This window comes from Parambassis ranga, chromosome 14 (assembly GCF_900634625.1).
Source record: "Parambassis ranga chromosome 14, fParRan2.1, whole genome shotgun sequence".
Classification (NCBI taxonomy): Eukaryota; Metazoa; Chordata; class Actinopteri; family Ambassidae; genus Parambassis; species Parambassis ranga.
The window spans coordinates 13,884,236-13,902,160 of NC_041034.1; the positions used below are offsets into that span (position 1 = coordinate 13,884,236).

At 39.9% G+C, this 17,925-nt stretch overlaps 1 protein-coding gene across 4 annotated transcripts in view; it reads left to right on the plus strand.

Moving 5' to 3' along the window:
- The first annotated feature begins 435 nt into the window (after positions 1 to 435).
- The window catches only part of npas2 (neuronal PAS domain protein 2), a 32,271-nt gene continuing 14,781 nt past the window's right edge, over positions 436 to 17,925 (plus strand). For 3 of the 4 annotated variants that reach the window (XM_028420813.1, XM_028420816.1, XM_028420815.1), the window contains exon 1: positions 12,509 to 12,882. The gene's annotated coding sequence lies outside the window, so the exon portion shown is untranslated. Of the gene's footprint in view, positions 717 to 12,508; positions 12,883 to 17,925 lie in introns of those variants that run through there. The other variant, XM_028420814.1, reaches the window with a different exon arrangement.

The following is a 17,925-nucleotide window of genomic DNA, read 5'->3' on the forward strand; positions in this document are numbered from 1 at the left end:
TGCAGAACTGGGGGACATGTATAATATCATACTATATTCATTGACCTAAAGGTGGCGCTACAGAGTCTATTGATTATTAGGATTAAGGGAAACCTGGGGACAGACGCGTTCTGGGCTGATCAGGCTGACCTCAAACCAAAATAAGATGATCAGCTATATGACGGCCTTTGAAAGCATGACTCAGGGCAAAATGTCTGAGTCACATCTAACAAATCACTCACTAAAGACTGTGCTTTAACCTGTTGAATGAAGCGGATTTATATGCAGAGCGTATTCGAGATATCCTCCCGTATCAATCATTCATTCATCCGTTTATGTTGATGTGTTTTTTATTATTATTTTAAAGTAATTTCGCACGCTTTAGACATTTAACTTTATTTGGTATGTAGTCCAGTGGGCGGGACTGTGAGCGTGGACGCACACTGGCTGCTCGCCGCTCCTCGCTCAGCCTTCATCATCTGTCCGTGGACTGAAACGGCTCAGAGCAGCGCTCAGTCTAATAAAGATGTAAAATGTAAGAAGGTTTGTGTGTTCGGGCTGGATCTGGATCTCTTCTCCTGGCAGACTGTACCGTGAACACTGCGGGAATAATCATCCGCCGAGTCAGACGGCTGTACACTTTCATCTGTGGGGAACTTTTCTGTGGAATGTAGGACGGCGTCTGTTTAAAAACCCACTTTTCGACCACATGGTCCCGATTGGATCCGCAGAATAAGGTAAATTTACTTCTTTGTGTGCGTTAGTTCACTTAGTGTTTCTCTAAAGCTTAACTTACTGACATAAATAGACACATCCAGGTTAGGATAAGTTTTTATTTCTCACTATTCGTGTGTGTGTGTGTGTGTTTGTGTTTCCTTTTGTCATTGACTGTTATTTTTTTACAGTCTTGTACTGATTTTTACTAAGATGCCGTGACTGTGCGGAACATAAGTGGACGTGTATATAGCCTAACCCCTGATCCCGTGTGTGCATCAGTGTGACTCAGTTATGAGTTCTGATGCGCACACGCTTTAAAAATCTAATGTAAAAGTGCATTTAAAAGATGATAAGGTGTGTAGTGAGAGCTTGTTGATTGAGTCAATATGTCAATAAAATCAGATTCATGTCAATATCTAAATGACAGGTCACAAAAATCCCCAATTTTTTGTTAAAATCATACAACTGCTTATGTCCAAAGTAATGATCCAGTGTCTCCATGTACTCTCATGTTGAGGCTTGAGCCATTTTGCCAGCGTGCTGTGTCAGTGCTGAGGTTAGCCCAGCAGACATGAATAGTGATGAGGATGTGTGCTGACAGATGGGGTTGTTCCATGATTGACTGAACTGGGGTGCTCCATTGCACCATACGCTCTTTTTTGTTTTACATCATACTGCAAAACTTTTTGGGCCAGCCTCCTGAATCTTAAATCTTAAATCTGTTACCTAATGTAAATTTACATTTACACAGCTGGATAAGGTGGTGTGTTCCACTTTGGTATGAGATCTGCCTCCATGGAAACCAGAGGTTAGGGGCAGTTTTTATCACTCGTATTATAAACCAGGGCCTGATCATAATGGTTCAGTATGTATGTTAGTGTGTGCAATCCCTGTGGGGGTTTGACTTTGTGTGTCAACCCAGAATCTGCAGAAGAATGGTTAGAATGGATGAATGGTCAGGATGTGGGGTTTAACCATTTACTGTGCTGTTCACCTGATACAGGGACTTGTAATGGGATGGGATGTGCACTGAAAGGAAGGGAAACCTGATGCATTGTCCTGGTGCCACACAACGATCCTGGTAGTTAGCACAGATATCAAACAACTAGCAGGACATTGTAGGACTAATTAGAAGCTTTTATATTTCATCACTTATCTGATCATTATGATAAATTATCCCATCATGTCAGCCACACTTTCAAGCTCATCATGCTAATCAAGTTCTTTATAATATGTTGCTTGTCCACCAATACTCAGTGATATCACTTTGATGATTTGTAAATGTATGCCTCCCTATCACCACAGCAGATTTAAAAGGCAAAAACAATTCACAAACACAGCAAGAGGCCTTGAGGAGACACAGCTGTGATCTTTTTTTGTGCTTGAGCTGTGCTTTTTCTGTATTTTTTTGTTTTTGCATCTCTTTGCTAAAACTATGCTGTGGCGAAGGTTAGTTAACTGATGACACACAGCCTCCTCTCTGATGTTACAGAGCATGTTGTGGGGAAAGTAGGTTACTGGGCCATGTCCTGCAAGCTTAAACTGAACGCTAGTCTGAATATTGCTAGAGCTGCTTAGTGTGACTGGGCATGCACAAATGGTGCAGGTCTGTGCGGCAGCATAGGGATCATTTCTACCTTCTGTGTCTTTAAGAAAGCAGAGCAGCGCTCCACATAGAATGAAATGTTAAATGTTCAACCCCGTGTTGATTCATTTTAAACACACATGAAATGGAGTGACAGCAGGTTAACTAACGTCACAGGGTCAGCAACACGTCTTCAGTGTTTTTTTTATTGTATTCATATTCACATTCAGCTAGCTCTGACTTCATTTTTTTGTTTTGTTTAACTAAAAATAAATACAGGTGTTGTTGGTATAACCTGCAGCTAAATGCTATATTAGCTGTAAGGAGTTCATATTCATAGTATTCATATTTAAAGTCTCATGTTACTTCTAGTTCTACACTCAAAACTCACCTTAGCTATAGTTTCTTATGACAATACAGCAGAACTTTTGTGGCATATTTTATCACATTGCCTTACATTTTATAGCGTAATTAGAAAAAGTATTTTACTGACACTGGAGGCTAGTTTAACACAGACCAGTCATCTTGAATGCAAGGAATACCAGACCTAAACTTCAGAGGCATTTTTTCCTCTGACAGTACAGCAGTGAAAACATTTCTGTGAGTACAACGTGATACAATAGAGAATGGAAAAAGGCATGTTAAAGAGGTATTTAAAGTATTTCCATCAGAACTTTCCTTTACAGGTCTTCTTTTACAAATAAGGAAGATTTTGGGACCTTGTAATGAACAGTATTAAACATAAACAGACAGTGGAAAAAGAAGCAGGAATGAAAATATGTGTTCTTGGAAGGGCATCCTGGGAAAAAAAAAACACAGAAGTGCTTGAATTTGTAAGACAATCACAATGACATTTAAGTAGCTATGAGCCTTCCTGTGCTCTAAATAGGTGAATCAAAAGTCAAGGTGAAACTTGTCTCCATGGTAGCTCTAAGAAAGTTGAGGCAGATGGTTTCAACATAGTTCAAACTAATCCATCCTGTCTGAATGTGATGGACAGAACTGCAAGTCATCACAACCTTTGGATTAATCTCAGTCTATGTAATGACAGATTCTGTCTGCATATTTGAGTCGCACAGAGCTCCACACACTCTTCATCCTCTCCACCACCTTCTTGAGGTTGTCACCTGGAGCTTCTCCAGCAGTATTGAAGCAGTTCCCACATATCCTGAGCACTTACTGGCTGCTTTCCCATCACTGCAGCCCAAATCAAATCAGAAAGCAGCTCAGCTGGGTTTAAGTTAGCTGTTTGATGCCTTATGTCACTCTGCTTCTTGGTTAAATAACCATTACATAGGCCGACGGTGTCATCGTTTCACTACTTCTGCATCTGACTCTGCCATTGGAGCCAAAAATCTATCAGGCTAAAGGACAAATGTTCATATTTGATGTCTGATGTCATCATATTGCCTTTCATCAGCAAGGATTTCTTTTCAGCTGTTGAAACCTGATTCTGTGTCTGATGCTTGAACTCTGAAAAGCATTGATTAGCACTCTAATCTGTGTTGCCATTAACTATTGATTTGGGAAGCTGGTAACTCTAATAAACCTTTTGGTCTTCTTCTCTGGTGGCCGACCTCGTATAGTTCAGTTTCATTATGGTGTTTGATGTTGTTGTTTTCAACCTTCTTCATGATTTTATAATAAAAGCTGTCGGTGTTTGCATACCTCTTTGTGCACACAGAGTGAAGGATTATGGGACTTCAGTCTTCAGTTAGCACAACAGCTCCTGAGCAGCTGATTAGTTGAAACGTTGAGTTGCACCAGAATGTGGATCACAGCAAAGGTTATGATGAGGAAGCTAATGCGGGGGGCCTTGAACCTGCATTCCTTCCTCCATCTTCCATCTTATCGCAGACTTCTAACCAAACTCATGTTATGCAGAAGTCTGTGAGAAAATGACCCTTGTTCTCCTGTGTTTTATGACCTTTGTAAAATGTTTACAAAGGTCTAATGAGTTTATGGTCTCAATCATGTCTTAAGTTGTCTTCCACAGCATGATGTTTTTGTTGGAACTAATGGTCCCTCTGTAAAGCTGGGTATGCTTTGGGGCGTGGTTACCTCATGATTGACATGTGGCTACTGTGTGTGCATAGTATTCCCTCTCTGCTCCTCAGCTGGTAAAATAGTCACATCCAGCTTTACAAAGCTAATATGACCTCATTCAAAATGTGAGACAATAGTCTGCAAATAAAACCAGTTTACGTCCATCTGTCTGTCAATCAAACACCTATTCTTAACTCTTGATTTGTCATGTGATAAAGGGGATCAGTTGATGAGATAATGTGATTTTGTAAAGACATGCTGATTGTTAATGCCACAGCAACACTGCACTGTTACGATGCTCGGTTTGGTAATCTTTGCTTCATTTGGCCAGAGAATCTACGTTGCACATGACTCTCGGGACTATGACTGGTATTCATGTCGCCCTCTTTAACCTTGTACTACAGACAAAATGTTCAGCTGCAGTTATATAACTGCCTCCACAGACGTCATCATCCTTGCTGCTGTCGCTGATCTCTTGCTCCAGAGCACACAAGCGATTGCCTCAGTAGCTCCAGGCTAAGATCCACTGAGGCATGATTAAGACATTTAGCTTTTTTTCTTTTAAATTCATTAGTTCTTTAAAGAAAAATCCCCTCTGACTCTTACATTGTCACATTGCATACATGTTCTTCCTGTCTATTTATGAATGGTGTTACGTGAGATAAGGATCTGAACACTGTGTGTGGGACTGTTTCAGTAACACTGTAGTAATACACAAGGGTCTGTGTTAAGAAAACCACTGACCTGAACATTTCTGAGTAGCTTTTATGGTCGTTCTCATTATTATATGAGGTAAAATCCACAATAAAGTGAAATTAAATCAGGTATTACTACTACTTGAGTCTAAATCATTTATCTTTGTTTCAAGAACTGGGTGTGGCTACAGTTTGTGTCTCATGATGAAAAAAAAAAGAAAAGAAAAAACATTGGCTCCACAATAAGTGTGGGCCCGGCCCATGTGTGTGACCTAGATGTGATTCACATCTTCAGTTCAGGGTGTTGGCTGCAAGAGCATTACAACGATGTTTGTTTTTGAGGAGTCAAATACACAATCATGTCAGGTCTGATGCTGAAATACAAAGAGCACTCCCAGACGGATTTTTGCTTTCTGTCAGTGTACAGTAGGTCATTGGGCAGTTTGTCATGCGAAGAGTGGTAAAACCTGATTATAATTGATTCTCAGATGCAGAAAAGAGCGACAGAAACCTGAATTTTTACATATCGAAGCCCACAGTATATAACGTAAAGGCTGTGATATGAAGCTTTTCCCATTCCCCTGTCCATTTTTGTAACATTTGTATTGATTTGTTATGCATATAAATGTGTCATATTTGGGCAGGCTGTCCCTTCTGAAAGGGCAGGATCTTTTTTTTTTAAAGAGCTGTAACCAATTCAGGGTTTGCTCAGGAGCACTTCAGCTGACTGAATGAGTCATGAATTGTAATCACAGTGAAGCATTATTCCGGGTTATGTGCATGGCACGCACAATCCCACTCTTTAATCACCTACATTAACTGTATTATACTGTATTTTAATCTGGTGTGAAGAATAAAACTGTGAAAACTAGACAGCGTGATTTTCCAGAGTAGAATTGAGCCAGCCTTTTTTCATTAAAAATGTAGATGCTATTAACCCACTTTCTTGTCCAGGCATGTATTGTGATTACGTGTAAGCTAATTTTTTTCCCCACACAACTGGCCCCCAGGTGAATAAAAGACAGCTAATTTTGTGTCCATTAGTTCAACACTATATTAATTACCTTAAAATAAATAAAACATCAATGGTGGCTGTAAATAATGTTTCAGGGCTGCGCTCTTTTTTTAGTGTAAAATCATTATTGTAGTTCAATACTTACCTGTTTCCTTCATTTCATTAGGAGCTGTTTTTTCCTCTGTTTAAGGAAACCCTGACTCAAACAAGACAAATGTGTGTGCTTTCAGGGGGAAAGCTTTGGAAATATGAAAGTCAGAGTTTCATAACAAGGAAAATGAAACAGCAATAGATAGGAATGGAGACATAAGGTCATTTTTTCCATGGACTCCTTGAGAAAGGCTATTCGAGTTCACTTGAGAGCCGGTGCAAAACAGAGTGGCTGGTTGTGGTTTCATGAACAGTCATTAACGAATTCACAATAATGTTATCAACTCAAAATGTCCCTTATTTTTTGGGTGAAAGAAGCCGTTCCCTTCTACAACCGGGCGTACAATCAAAGATGTAACTTGTGATCTGAGCTTGAGACAGTGGTGAGAAGAAAAAGCTGCGCTGCCCTTTCCACCCATGCCCTAGAATTGTGACCCACATATTTGCTCACACACTGCCTTAGGTAATTGCATCTTTTCCTGAGCTGCTGCAGACAATAACAGGCCTGCGATAATTTGGTGATTTGGAATTGTTGAAAGAATGTAATTATGAGGAAATTTGAGAGTAGATCTACCTGCTGAAAGGATGTTTGTTTGATAGTTCTGTTTTCTCATTGAAAGGATGCGGCCACCCACGGTGAGTGTGTGCTGTGTGGTGAAATGTGTAATTACAAGGCACTGTGGGGTAAAAGTAAACATGGCATAAAATCTACATGTCGACATAAAGAATGTGACTGAACGTTTTTCACACTAATATTTTTTCAGTTTTATTTGTATTATTATAGTTAGTCTTTAATAATTGGTTCATTAAGATACCAGTTGGTCAAGACACACAATCCAGCTAATGTTGTCAGTGATATTTCTGCTCTATAATATGATTATTCAACAGGTGCAGTTATAATGAACTGGTGGAAAGGACATGTGCTTTGTGTTTTCTTCCTGTGCGCAGCAGGTGAGGATGTGTTAAACTGTACTGTGACAGGATTGTCCAGTGAGTACAGCTCAGGCTGTGTGCAAGGGTTCAGCTGTTGCCCAGGGGAGGATTAGAGTGAAGCTGCTGTTTGGTCGAGAAGGACAATGCTGGTGGGAAAGCACTGCTCAGGAGGGGCGTAATGATTTCTTTATTGACTGGTGCCTTTTTTTCTTTTTTTTTTCTTTTTTTTTACATTGGGTGCTCAGCAGAAGAAATTGCTGTTTAGGGGCTGAGAATGTTCCAAATTGTCCTTCTTGTGATTATGTTTTTTTTTTCAGTTTCCTTCTACCTGCGGTTGGATAAGGCCTGAAGATAATAGTGCTAATACTGCTCCATCTATACTGAATGACATGTTGCACAATGTCCTTGACCTGAACATTGTGTAACTTAGAGTGGGGTGAAGAATGGTTATGTAGAAATGAGAGTCCATTTCCTGTTATAGGGTGATTTTCTTTGGTTGTAGCAGGAAGAACATCACTGCTGATGTAATTTATAGCAGATGCTTAATAGTTTATGCATTTTCTAAAATAATAAAATCATTTTAAGCTGTAAATTATGGGACACTTGTGACAATTTTGTCCCTTTTTCTTTCTTTAATTATGCCATGTGAGAGTTGTACTGTTGCTCCGCTCTTCATAGAGTGACTTTATTAGCACAGGTTACCTGCCACTTTATTAAAATTCTGCTAATGACATTGTATGAAAAATCTCCTGAAGGGAATGGAAACTTACAGCTTGATGGACTTAGCTGCCTTGGTTGGGGGAAAGTAGACACCACACATTGTTACCATGGGAACACAGAGTGAACAGCAGTGCCACAGTCTAATTAATGACAGTGCTTCAGCAGAGGGCCGCGATGACATCATCAATACCAGCACCGCAGATGTAGCTAGAGGCAATATGGCTTAATGTCTGAGTGAATATACAAATGATACAGATGCTCAGTGATGGAGACGTGAGCAGTCTGGACAAAAAGGTGCAGGATGCAAAGAACGCAACAATGAGCATGTATTATGTAGTGATGCCTGCTTATGAGCACTAAATGTCATCTCATTATCCAATATCATGACCTACATAAAAGAGCGGAACTAATCTGTATGTAGGCGGATGGTGAATAATGCAGCAATATGTGGGAGATCTTTATGAATCTTAGATGTCTCACACTTGTTGGTTGCTGGCAAAACGACTATTTAGTTCAGAATGATTCCGCATCATCACTCTGACATTGTTTACTTATCACTTGTTAAGTGTATGTAAGCTGTGACAGGAGTGTGTAGATGATGCATATTTAGATGACTTTCATTAATTCTTGGCATACATAAGAACTGTCAACTGTTTCTGCATTAATATATTAAAGAGAATAAGAGTCTACAGATATGGAAACGAGGCTGACCTTTGGCAGTGCTTTGCATTAAGCGCTGTCAGGATGCCAGTGCTATGCTGCTTAAATTATTTGAATGTCTATCATGTTCAACTTAGCTTGTTAGTATTTCCTGATCTGCTAAAATGTCTGTAGTCAGTTTAATGTAAATGTATAAAATGTTTTTCTCAAGGAGGAAGTCATTAAGGGACCAACTGTGCCCTCCTTAGCGGCACCACAGGCATTGATAGTTGGCACAGCAGATGTTGGGAAAAGATGGAGTGAAATCAATATAATACAGGGAAAAAACACAAGTTTGTTGATGTTATAATGCTGACTTATATTTCACTACAATTTAAAATGGATCCCTTTTTTAGCAGTGCTTCCTCTATCACTGTTAATGATTAATAAATAGATCAAGTTGTAGCAGCCCACATGCAGATTAATTAGAGGTGCTCAGAGTTCATCCAGGCTCTGCAATCTATAGATTTGCTCTACACAGCTAGTCTTTGTACAGGTAAGAGCTTCATAAGTCAAGGGGTTCCTCTGCAGCAATCCACTTATTATGTATGCATAATTGAAAGCTTGAGGGAGAAAGAATTGATAAAATTGAAGTGCAAAAACAAACACGTTCTTTTATGCAGGAACTATAGCCCGGCTGCACTCTGTGCCCCCAGTAACTTTAGATATATTGCTTTTCTCATCTTTTAAGTATCTTTTGGTGTAAACCAATCTCAGTCCAGACAGATTGGCAAATATGAGCATGCTCTGTGCAGTTTATTGACACCGTGTTGCATGATTTCTGAGCTGAAGGTCAGTGTTTTTAGACATTTACCACTTATGACCCAGGGCCTCTGTGTGTTCCCGCTGGATGAATCACGCTACTGAATTTTTACATTTCTAGCTGTTGTTGATGAAGTCTCGTTTTTCCTTGAAAAGCTTGATGCCACTACAAGCTGAATATAATGTCTTATTGTCTGTCATTATTATTCCTGTTTAAAGGTGGTGTTTGTGTTCTTTTATCATGAACACAAAGAGACCACAGCCTGTATTTTAATGTTAACATCTAAAAAGTAGTGTGCTTGCATTACCTATTAATAATGAGAAATCTGTTTAAAATGCTCTTGGCATAGTGTGTGAACTCACACTCTGTATATTGACCGGTAACACCACTGCTGGCGATTTAAGGTGAATAGTTTTTTCTTGATTTATTCTTTCAAACAGCATATTAGTGCAGTTTTACGTTGGTCTTAAGGGGAGGGTGGGTTAGTTATCAATACTTTCCTCAGGGTACATTAATAATGCATCATTTTTATTATGCTTTTTAAGACTTATTATTTTTCTCAGTCAGGTATTTATTTTTCTCCAGGTTTGCTGCAAAGTCCAAACAGCCTGATTTGCTGCACTATATGTGCTGTGACACAACACACACACACGTTGGTTACCATAGCTACTGACTACATTTTTTGTGAAATTTGTCTTTGCCTAGTCCTATAACTCTGTGTCTGTCATCTACCTGATTTCAGTGCTTTTAAACATGAGGGGAAACTAGAACAACCAGTGTGATCACACTGTGGGAGCTCCTCTCAGAAAGGGCCAACGCTGAATGAATGTGAATTGAATGTGGACAGTGCAAAGGGAGGGGGGCTCAGCGGTGCCTTGTGGCCTCACTGTGTTTGGTCTGGCTGGACTATAACAAGCTTGAGAACCACAGCCAATGCAGAACAGTAAAACAAAGATGATTCACTGTTACCCTGTTAAAAAACTCCAAACCTAATTAGAAGAAGCGCACAAAGAAGCATACAGGAGATCAGCAGAAACGCAAAGCTGATCAGCTGTTGTTTTCAACAAGGACGGACAGGGGCTACACAAATCCGGTCTTATATATGTGCCTGAAAAGTGGTGAGACCATGCCACTTAGATTAGACAAACTGCCACTTAGATTACTTTACACTGAAAATCATAAAGTTGTAGCATGCCAAAGATTCAACAGTCAGTTAAACTAAACAAAGATTTGGTTATTCACCTGATGGAGGACCAGAGAGACTGGCTGTGACTCACACACTGGTGAAAATGGCATCATACTGGTACCACATAATAAGCCATAAGCCAGATCTGTCATCAAAATCTGGACTACTACAACGGCTGCAGTCTGAATCAGCTGTGGGGAAAATGTGAGTCATTACATTAAGATGGTCGCTGAGATGAACTGAACTGTGTGTGACTGAAGTTCAGGGACATCTGGAGAGGAATTCTAATCATAAAACCTTGAATAATGAACACTGGCAGAAGCAGAGGGCTGATCAGTCTCTTTTTTCTCTCTGGGTTGAAACCACTTCTCTAAGTAGTTTCAAAAATAATGCTCCATCATTACCTCTCTCCATTTAATACTTTGTTAAATTAAATCTTACAACTTATTATTTAGATTCAAGTAGGATCAAAATACGATAAAAAATAACTCAGTACTCAAAAGGATACTAAAAATGTCGACACTCATAGGCCTACACTTAGTGTCTCTACAACATTTGTCCAATTGGTAACACACACTTAAGGCAGTCTGATGCTGTGAACTAGTGGAAGCAGTTGATCCTCACATGCTCCGTGCTTCTCATTCACATGACAGCCGACCTTTAACACAAGCCCTCGTACCATTATAGAAACTATTAACACAAAACATCCAGAATTAGATACAAATAACAACACTGAGACAAGGAACAATGAAAGCATAACAAGACCTGTAAAATAGACCTGCTGAAATAGGAGAAAGCATGGATGAATGGCATCATTAAGGGGACTGGGATTTGTTTTACTTTCCTTTCCTTTTCACTAAATATAATCCTTAAGTTTAGGTTTGATACTTCTCCCATCTGCACTGAGCAGCACCTCCAGCTGAGAAATGACTTCCATTGCACAAGTGCCACATGTTTTTTTGGTCCAGTTCTGAGATCTTACATAAAATTACATGAACAATTTATATGATCAGAGGGGGTTGCAGACTGTGAATGTGAATCCTGCGTGTTTCAGTCCTGATGACAACACTGATACCTGGGCTCCACTTCTCTGCTAACATCCAATCCCATTTTCTTTAAAGATATTCTAAGTACCCATTGAACATATTGAAGGCGTAGCAAGCATGAAATCGCTCCATACAGCTACTTACTTCCTTCATAGCAACAAGTTGCAAACATAGAACTGAAGTAAATAGATCGGCCCCATTATCTGATACATGATGGAGCTATTTAGTCAATGTAGTGGATGTCGCTAGACAATGTGGAGACTGCACAATTAAATTAACTGTGGACAGACTAATGTACTGATAACTGACAGTTGTTTTAGAGTCTAAAGTTTCACCACCGTTTTATCTCTGAGGAGATAAAACAGATTCTCTTGAGGCTGTGTGTAAAGTGGCTGCATCTGCAGCCATTTGTGCGATTGCTTGACAGAAGCAAAATATTTGGAGCCTGTCCATTATGAGCCTTTGAAATTAGTCATGCAGGCTGCTGACCCACATTTGGGACTTCATGTGAGGGAGAAGGCAACCAGGAAGTTGTAAAAAAAAGAAAAAAAACATAGGAAGTGCATGGGGAAGTAGTTAAAGGGGAAAAACAAGTCTTCAGCTTCTTGTTTTGCTTATGGGTAGAAATCATTAGTATGACCCAGGGTTACCCTCCAAATAGTTAATAAACTTATAACCAGGGTCAGACGGGCTAATCTGCTCGGCACCACTCGCCCTCCTTATGTGAGGAAAGTGTTCATTTTCACACATTTATACGTGGACAGGCTGACAGATGGAGGATTCAGACTGTACCATTCAAACACATGTTACACATACAGATCATTCTCACTCTGACTGCTCTAATGATATTTACCGGGGTGTTATTATGCGTTAAGCACGTGTTAAAGATTACAATCGTCACCCACCACCCCCTCCTCCTCCTCTTCCTCCTCCCGGTCACCGCAGGTTTCTTTCGCTTATGCTGCTGCCGTCGTTAGCCGAGTATTGAGCTACCAGCTGACCTACTTTCTCTGCTCTCAGCCACTCGGTCCTGTTTACAAGCCACTGCCAGCGGAGGATGTGTGGAGTGGAGTGCCTGGAAAATACACGGACACAGCAACCAGCAAAGATCACCAATGATTTTGGTTTTTTGTTAATTAGGACTGTCAAAGCCGCGCAGACAGCTTACCGGCGATTAATAACAGCACGTTATTAACTTAGGCGTTGTTATGCAATTTAACGCTTTCAGCGCTCTCGCCTGCTAGTTGCGCTCGGCTGCTATGCTGCAGCAGCTGTAGAATAAAAAAAATGACAGGACTGATTAAAGTTGAGTGTGGATCTTTATTTCTACAGGAGACTCGTTTTCAAGGTACGTGGAGATTTAACTTAAGCCTTCTGTTTGGCGTCAGGCTGACAGATGAAATGTTGTCATCATACGCTGCCACCCCGGCTGTTCACAGCCTGTTACCGAAGTTCATCTAAATTAAAAAGTAGAGGTGGTCGACTGCACGCTATCACCTTGTTTACCTGATTTTGAGTGTGTAGGCTGAATGTATATGTGCTTTAGAGCCTTCTATATTATAGAGTTGGTACATACACTCAGCGCTCTTGAATGCTGCTTACATGTTTTCAGCTCAGAGTCATCAAGTGCCCTGGTTACAAGGTTGAAATAACCTATTTTTTCCCTCTCTTGTTGTGCCTCTGCTGTTGCTGACATTCGTGGCAAAGCACTAAAAATATATTTTCCTCATTGGTTCCTCTAAAGAAGACACACAGAGAAAAGTTAAATGTCACATGAAAAGAAATGCTTAAATAATTTCTCAGCTGGCTCAGGTCAGGCTGATGTTACCCAACCTGGCAGCTTTAAGTCTGCTGGAGTTCACATTTCTCTCGCTCAGAAGGCATTTTCTCATTTTGCAGTTGGCAGGGCTTTCTCACAGGGGCACATTTCCACTGTTTAACCCTGGGATGACACAACTACTTATTTACCCTGTACACATTAGGAAGTTAAGAGGTCATTAATTGCACTCATTGGCCTTCCCTCATTGTTTTTTCATTTGTAGGTGTGTAACTAACTAACAGAGGTGTTTCCTGTTTCCTTATGGCTTATGAGTCATTGATCACATTTGGAAGCATGTTCCTAATTGTTTTTAAAAGCACGGTGACCATGTATGTCCTCTCTGTGTGCACTAAACGTGGACAGATTCATTCATAGTAAGCAATGAGGCAGACGTGTGAAAAAGTAATCTGTGCAATCTAAGCTAAACCAACCAGACATGTTACAGCAAACATTTCCAACTATAAGCCTGTCTAGGCCCCCTCCGGTTGTGTTTACCTGACAGCTTGAGCTGTCGGCTCAAAACCAGATGCAGGTGGAGGTGATCAGGCAGTGTAAACTTTTAGACAGGCAGACAGCAGCCATCAGTACGTCCACCTCTGCAGTAAGGGGTAGTATCAGTGGTGGAAGAAGTACTGAAGCTTGGTAGTAAAAGTACCATTACCCAGCAAAATACATACTCAAGTAAAAGTAGAAAACACTAATATTTAAGTTAAGTCCTAAGTACTTACTGCTAAATGAACTTAAAGTATTAAAAGTAAAAGTACTCACACAATGAGTTGTCTCTTAATATCTAGGTGGTGCCATGTTGATGAAGAATGCAGATATAGCTCCTGGTAATGCTTCTGCCTCTACAGATGTCACTACCAATAAATAATGTCACTGCCAGCAGCTCTTTTTTATCTCTATATCCACCGTTTTTGGGCCCTCTGAATTATATCTTTAAAATTCACCCATGGGTGTCTCAGTTGATTGGAGGCCGACTAGTCTGGATCCATGTTCAATGGTAGGTCAAGGCAGGAGGCCAGTGACAGTTTATTCACTGCCAAACACGAGCTCTGCTGTCATTAGAGCTAATAGAGCCACCTGATTGGTTTAAACTTCAGAGATAGCAACACAAATCATATTTTTGTGTAGATCAAGGCAACATTTGGGTGAAACTGTATTCACAAAATGTAATGAGTAACAACATTGTAGAAATGTATTGGAGTAGAAAGTATAGATAATAATGTAATGGAGTAAAAGTCTAAAGTATGATCTATTACTTTTTACTTAAGTAAAGTATAACTATGTAAAACTTTACTTAAGTACAGTAAAGAAGTACCAATACTACGTTCCACCCATTGACAGTAAAAACTATGGACAGAGCTTCCGTGACGTCACCCGTTTGTTTCTGAAGAGCCGTTCTGAGGCTCGGTGGGAGGTTCCAGGACGTTGATGACCGCCGCCATGTTGGCAGCGTCCGTCCGCCAAAACTCCAAATATGGACAAAAAGGGGGAGCACGAGCCGAGTTTAGTGGGGCGGGCGATCGTGGAAGCAGGAAACTCGAAACGTTGTGATACGTCAACTGTCTGTCACTCAAGCGGCAACGCCCATAATTATGTGTAATTTTAAATCAGAAAACCATTGAAACGAGTGAGTTGTAAAAAAATTCCCCCCCCCCCTACAATTGACACTAGAAGGGAACCTATCATCTGAGACCAGAGTGGTTTTTTTGTACCAGGCTGTAAACATGTTCTTTTCTGCTGTGAAGTCGGCCATTTTAACATGGGAGTCTATGGGAAATTACTCGCTTTTGGAGCCAGTCCCCAGCAGTTGCGGCGTGAATTACAAGATTTGACACTTCCGCATGGGCTTCAACTTTGAGCCCCGAAGGTTGCCGCTTGGTTCCACCACTGGATACCATGTTAGCTTTGGAGTCATTGAGTTTCTGAACGCTACCTGACTCAGTTTCTTGTGTGGTACACAGTGTTATTGTGGTAACAGTAGAAATATCTAATAGCTATGTCAGTCTATGCTAAAACACATATTAGCTTCACGATATAGGTTCCACAATCTTTAGCTTTAGGACAAAGGCAGCATATGCTGCTATTTTCCATCACTTCCAGTCACTGCAGGGTTAGATTGAAGCAATAGTTGTGGTTTGTATTAAATAAAGCTCCATCATCAGTGTTACCCAGGCAACCTGGGACCCGTTTCCTAGAGTACCAGGTCAAGCCTCAACCTATTGCACATTTTTTTTGGTTGGGAGTCTGGAAAGCAATGTTTACAAGTTGCAACAATCTAATGGCTTCATGAATCATTGCTTTTTAATTCATTTGGGGGCACATGAGAAAAATTCAGTCAGCATCAGTACCATGGTGATGAGGAGCATTTGTTTTATTGTGAGCTTTCAGCTGTTTTACTGCAGCACCTGATTCAGTTTTTAATTGCACAAGAATGTTTTGTACTTCTAAGTCATTACTGCTCAATGCTGCATTGTTAAATAACTTATAAACAGGAGCCATTATTTACAGCCCCTCATTAGATGGTCTTTTAAAACGTCCAAAAGCAGTTTTGTGCAGTTTTTATGTTTTGATCAATCAGATATCTTATTTGGTATTTTGCACGTTAATGTTTTAATCCTTTAAATATATTTTGTGTATGATAGAACAACTGTTAGTCATGTTAGTCACAGTTCTTTTCCATAGTTTTGCTCCTTTACTTGACCTCTTTTAGAATAGTCATCAGACCTACTGTACAGAATGTCCGTGCCATAAATATGGAAACGAGCGTTAATGAAATCTATTTTAATAACATACTGTATGACAGAAAATCTTTGACATTTCAGTATTATGGATTGGCGCACACAGCCTTAGGGCCACACCCCAGTTACTGGTGTCAACCAGGTGTTTTGTCTTTGACAGCTACAGGGAAAAATCTCCTGTCAGCATCTCCCAGTTAATACAGCAGTCGCAGCAGCCATCAAAATGACAAGAAAGCCATTATTAACTAGGTGGCACAGATAACATGAGAGGATTTAGAGTCTTTAGATATTTAAAAAAAAAAAATTGTACTATGAAGATGCAAACAATAATCTGACTGTGTAGCTGCAGGACTCATGTAAGAGCACTGGGTAAAAAAAAAAAAGTGAAGAGGACACAAGGGCTTTTCAAGTGCCATTTATTGTAGTGGAGGATTACTGCATATCTAAAGCAGCATGCAGGTGGTGTGCCATAAGTACCACACAACCATCCATGGTTGTCATTCACACTCATGTTTGAAATTAGAAACAGAAAATTGAAATTAAATGCACCAGTGAAGCATATTATGTTCTGTAATAAGCAGCAGGTAGAGAATAGTTTGTCTTCTATTAAACTAGAAAAACAAACCTACAATCTTTCAAGGAACCTGTCAATCCATACATAACGCTTCCTTTGTGGAACTGAATGTCCAATTAGAAAGTAATTTATTGTCACTGTTGCAGTCTCGGTCCCTTTTTACAGCCTGCTTACATGTAGTGTTGGTCATGAACTTGAACTTGTGTCATGAGTTCAGGTTTCTAGTTAAAGGCTTTAAACACCCCAAGGCACCAGTGTAACAGGACTCTAAGGTTTTTTAGCTGTTAACCTTGCAAGGTGTGGTTTAACCTCGATACGTTCAGAGACTGAGGTTTCATTTTACATAGCTACAGTATGTGGAGGCACGTATGCTAAAGTCATTCTTTATGCATGCAAACAGTATCCTTTAAGTTACTGTCCCAACAATATGTTTGGATCAATATAAACAGCTACTTCTTCTGTTCTGTCAGTGAGTACCTCTGATGAAAGTTCTGTCACTGTATCATTTTCTGATTTCAGTAATGATCTGAATGATCTGAACAGTGATCTGCAGCTGACAGCGCTGCAAATTACGCTTATGATTAAGCATCAGTTCCCTCAGCGGTAATAAATCAGTTTGTAAACATATTGTTCATTTTTTGTGTGCAAAGGAAAGAAAGGAATACTGGTTTATCTAAAACCTTTAGTCAATTAAATATTGCCGAATTGAAGGAGAATACAAGATGTTAAACTGGGTCCAATGTGTCTGAGTCAAACACTAACCATCTGTGCTTCACAATCTAGCAAACAGCAAATTATCTTGTATTGAGTGTTTACCACCTGATTCTCAGTAAAAACCTTTCATTTAATTTCCTTACTGGCCATCTTTGACCTATTGATGTTATTCTGCTATAGTGCAAGTTTATTTATGTAGCACTTTACTATACATGGGAAGAGGGTTGTTCCTGCAGCAGGCAGCATAATGCCTAATAGCAATTTCACCATGTTTGGTTCAAACTCTTTGACCAGACCCTGCAGATCTGAGAGGCCTAACAGGCTTATCAGCACATCTCTGATAAATTTGGGATCACAGAGACAATTTAGACAACAAGAAGGGCCTCAGATGTGATTTTATATTTAACTAGAAGCCAGCCAGACGACCTAAGGAGTATTGTATACGTTTTTTCTTAGTGTTAGGCAGACTCATCATTTTGGTACCAGAGTAAATAGATAAAAAAACACAATTCATGCTGTTACCACTGTTGCATGAGTAAT